General features: G+C 31.9%; 1 long non-coding RNA gene across 1 annotated transcript in view; it reads left to right on the top strand.

The window, feature by feature from the left end:
* Positions 1-5,000, top strand: part of LOC138866564 (uncharacterized) — a 58,840-nt gene that overhangs the window by 1,131 nt on the left and 52,709 nt on the right. The window lies entirely within an intron of this gene.

Raw genomic sequence — 5,000 nt, 5'->3', positions numbered from 1 at the left:
AAACATTTATTCTGACGGATGAATTACTCTCTTTTAAGGATGGATGGAAATTGTGCATTGTTACGTTAAGGGATGCAATGAATATCAGACAATATATTTATTCCTGCTAATGCAAAATGTTTTGTGTTAATAATCTTGCAGAGACTACCCAGAATGCATTAGGCATATATAAAACACGGCTTTTGTTTTTTTGATGAATATATCCTTAATATGCTTAATGTTCAACCATATGATTTTTTATTCATTTTAGCGTTTTGTGACAAAGAGTTCTGTCATGGTAAAAACTTGAGGAAATGATATATCTCTCCAGAATAGCTCTACCGAGAATAAAGTGTTTAGGTAGGTAAACATCAGCTGCTCGCCCTTTGATTTACTTCTGCCCAGAAGATTCTGGCATGGTATTTGTTATTGAGAATGATGCACCCTCCAAAGATAACTCTCTAAACCAGATTTCAGTATCATGTGAACCAAAAATTTGAAACCTAACCTTTCCTACCTTCTATTTATTCCCAAGACAAGGGGTAGTCCCCTGTACCTCCCTTTTACTAGCACTTAATGCTAACTGCAGAAATTTTGTTATAGAAAATGATTGTGACACTATCCATGTGGAAGGTACAAATGAGGAATTATAAAAAATGCAACATTAAAAACTTGATCAATAATGAGCAGGGCATTGATAAGCACATATCATGCAAAACTCTGACTATGTGTGGGTGTTGTAGACTTTGTCTTTGAGCAGTTATATGCAGCGGATGTTTTTGTCACTTTGCAACAAATATGAGACCGTAGCAGCTATACCTGTGTTGATTATGACTATTTCTTATGCTCTATAAGATGCCAGCGTCCAGTTCTTTCTATCTCTATGTGTTGCTCTTGGTAACCTTGACCTTTGGCACTATAGTTTGCAGACCTTCCTGATGAATTACCTATTAGTAAGGAACCATTCAGTCTCTGTTTTCTAAATATTTGCTCTGGATGACTGTTGGCTCTTACTGTATTATTAAGTGCAAAAGTTATGACAACTGTTTGACAGTGGCCAGGCAGTCGCACAGGTGTGTCAGCTGGCCATTGTCCTCATTCTGGGCGTCACATATGTGTGACACCCGGCATAGGTCACAGCAAACTTCACTGCCAACATGATTAGGAAAATTATTTCTATTTTGAAAATGAATGGAGTTATGTTCTAGATACATAACTATCTTGTCTGAAATGTAAGAAAAACACCCAGTGATTTAGATCAAGATTACCAAGTAGCATAAGAGAAAATAACACCTAATCACAATACGTCTTGCAAGATAGTATGTTAGGTTATGGTTATTGTTTGGATTCTCGTTTCAGTAAGATTTTAGATGAGTTTGATTAGATGGTATTTAGGTTAGATTAGGTTAGAACACAGTGGATTAGACTAGACTAGGCCATCACAGTTTGTGAAAGGAAAGGGAATGGATTTTCCAACTTTGCCAGTTTCACAGATTGTCTTGTGTTTAGAGTATGTAGAATATTTGATGCTTGATATTTACCAAACCTTGAACTTAACATAATAGTACATTTCAAATAGCTGGAAATTGCTTGATATTTTTAAATGTAATTACTAGAAGTAAGGAAAAGAAATAGATTCTTAGACGAATCAGGTAATTCTTAGACCTCACTGGCCTTTGTCAAAGGATGACATACTTCCACCATATACATTTGGCAAGGTAGGGCTTGGACTGTTTCCAGTGTTATCTATAAGCTTTTTGTGACAGAATATACACATGTAGGTTTATTGTCCTTTTGCTTGTGTTGAAGGCACAGAAGTCATGATAAGTTGGGAGGGTATCTTTCACAGGGTTCTTATGGGTCCTGGAGAGTCATGGGAATTGAAATTGAAAGTTCATGGCATATCATAGAATTTGTTTTCAACTTGAGGAAATCTTGGAAATTTAGTATTTTTGTCTTAAAGATTTATAAGCCTAACTTAGATTTATTTATTTATTTATTTTATTTTTATTTTTTTTTTCAATTCATATTCTGCAAAAGTCTTCAGAAAGAAATCAAAATAAATTTTGGAAGACTGAGGTAACAATAAAAAAAAATAAAAATTGCATAGTCTAAATTGATATATGCCGAGCTGTTGTAAGCAACTAATCACTGAAGTGTCAATAAAGCATGCTCACAAGTCGTTACTCAAATCTTTGATAACTCTAATTTGAATTACATACAATTTACATTTTATAATGGGATATATGTATTGTAAATAAGCATCAACTGTTAAAGGAAAACTGTGAAAAGAGTCAAAGAAAAATGCCAAAACCTCTCTGGAAAGTCATTGAAACGTCATGAATTTTGTTACAGAAAAAGTGTACAAACCCTGCTTTGACTAGTGATAATGGGCATAGCCTATCTTCAGTTACTGCAGACTGTTTTCTGTACCTAATTATGTTGTTTAATATGTTCTTTGAGACCTTTTATTTAAGTTGTCAATTGCTACATTGTTTTGAGATATACCTTAAACTGATTGATGTTTGAATAAAGTTTAGAAGTGTTTTTCATATATCATTTTTAAAAATTTGTTACCTGTCTTGCAGAATTCTTTTCCATTTTAACTGACCATTTGATTTTTAGATTAGGATCATACGAAGATTGAAACAAATTAGTGTAATGGTTCTAAAGTAGTAAATCTGCAATATTTGGTACTATTACAGAAAAAAAAAATCTTGAAAGTTAATGTGAGGCTGCAATTGCTTATCAAAGTTCATGAATTAACAATGGTGTAACCTTCACAATATGCACTATGGCAAAGGCAAACAAACTTCCATTTTATATATGCTGGAGATTTATTGTTAAATGAGGAAACATTCCAAGCTCAGTGTTGCTCTAACACAACACGAATGCGAGAGTGATTGTTTTTTTATTGTGCAACTACTGTGTTGTCCTTCAGATTGTAGGCTATCCTTCTCAGATCACAGTTTCAGGTAGTTTTGGGTAGAATTGGAACAATATGATGAATCACAATAAAATCCTGGTTTGAACATCTCTGCAGGTGTCTTTAAATGTGTTCCCCCTATGTCATTTTGAGAGAAATATAAATGGCATCATTTGGTTGATTTTAAACAGAGTAATGTTATTGTGGAATGTGTAGTGCTTTTTCTTTCTATATCCGAAATAGAGATATATAAATGTTTTATTGTTTTGTCAGTCGGGCAGATGAAGAAGCATGAGAATTTGATAAGATCATGCACAATTATGTTTTTGAAAATAAACCTGAGCAAATGCAAAAAAAAAAAAAAAAGCGATTTAATTGTCCAAGCAGTTTGTAACTGATTGGCAGAAATAAAAGTTTACTCTTAGGGAAACTATTCATTACATATACTCACAGATATGCAAAGTATCTACCTATAAGTTGGTATTCTTTATTTTATCTTCTTTTATTTACCTGGTTGATTAAATATTTGAGTTATTTTTATACATATGATTTGCAAATGTAAGACAAGCAGGATCAAGTTTTAATGAAGATACAAAGACTTTTAATACAATGTGCCAAGTAAGCATTTTACTAAAAGAAACCTGGGGAGAAGATGCTTTGAATATGATTCAGTTGTTGATTATTGAAAGATTTTTTTTTTTAGAAGCTCTATATCAATATACATATAATATTATTACTGTGGTAGAGTAAAGTTTGGGTAAACAGGTCACTCACTTTTTAGAACAGAACTTTCCTGTCATAATTATATTAGTTATGATCTATCAAAATCCACTTGGATAATGCAGTGATCTGGCATGCAAAAAAATAAGATTTTAGGTAGATAATAGTGCAGTCTCCAAGGTGAAGAGTCTGTATAATGGCCAGGCAAAACTCTAAGGGAAAATTGGAATGTCTGTAATTGCAATACAAAAGTATTTTCACTCAATAGATATGTTAAGTGCCATTTAAGGATTCTTGGATAATGAGATAAGGACGTTGTCAGATAGAAAAAGTGTGTGGGCCTGAGACCCCCAAGTGTTCCAATTCTGTATCAGAAGACTTGAATGGAAAGTAGATATTTTTTCATTCTGGGAATGGGAAACAAAACTAGGAAGCAACAGAATAGTTTTTTTTTCATATTATTGATGATCTTTTTTGAGCTGTTTTTAAGATTGTTGAAAACTAATTTTCCAATTGTGAAAATTATAAGAGTATTGATAATTGTTGATAATTAATGAACACTGAAGCTAGTGATTTCCTTAGGTTCCAATATTCTGTAAAGAAAAAGAAAAAGAAATTAGATTTACCAGTCTTTTGTTATTGAACATATACTTCAGACTTGAGAATTCAGAGTTGTTCAAGGGAAACTGTGTCAGAACAATAAAACTACATTAACATTCATAATAAATTCACAAGACTTTCCATAATTGCTCAAGTTAACCCAGAAGCATGCTTTTCTATTTAAAGAATCTTGCTGTGAGCTATTTGCCTCTAAAACATTGTTGTCATTATTAGCAGCTTGTAAAAAAGATGGAAGGTTCTGAGTCTCAGTTGAATACAAACTACATCCAGTATTATATTGTCTGTTAGATATATTTGATTCTAATAAACAAAGATAAGATAATAAAACTCTTTTCAAGGTAATGTATTTCACATTGAAAATAATACTAACTCTAAATGTCTATAAATGAATATTAGTCTGTATGTTATATACTAAAATTATTTCAAGGTGCAGTTTTACAAAACATTACAAAGGTTGGGTTTCCCAAAGATAAATCTTAAATCAGTAGAAATGATGTAAGAAAGGTAGCTGAATACATATAACAAAATTCTTGATATTTTAAGAAAAATTATTCCATAGAAAACTTCTTTCAGCTATTATTGGAAAATATTCTTGTATGTAAATCCATCTCTGACTGTATCAAGCTCATAAATTTTCCTGGTGTTACATACTAGTTAGAGAATTTATTACTATTTGGTGCCAAAGTCTGTTAGTAATGTTTTTCCTTTATTTATTTTTTATTATTTTTTTCCCATATTTCTAGAATATAGATTT

Source organism: Penaeus vannamei, chromosome 26 (genome assembly GCF_042767895.1).
Source record: "Penaeus vannamei isolate JL-2024 chromosome 26, ASM4276789v1, whole genome shotgun sequence".
NCBI lineage: Eukaryota > Metazoa > Arthropoda > Malacostraca > Decapoda > Penaeidae > Penaeus > Penaeus vannamei.
The sequence above is the reverse complement of the archived record's forward strand: the minus strand, read 5'-3'. Positions and strand labels throughout refer to the sequence as shown.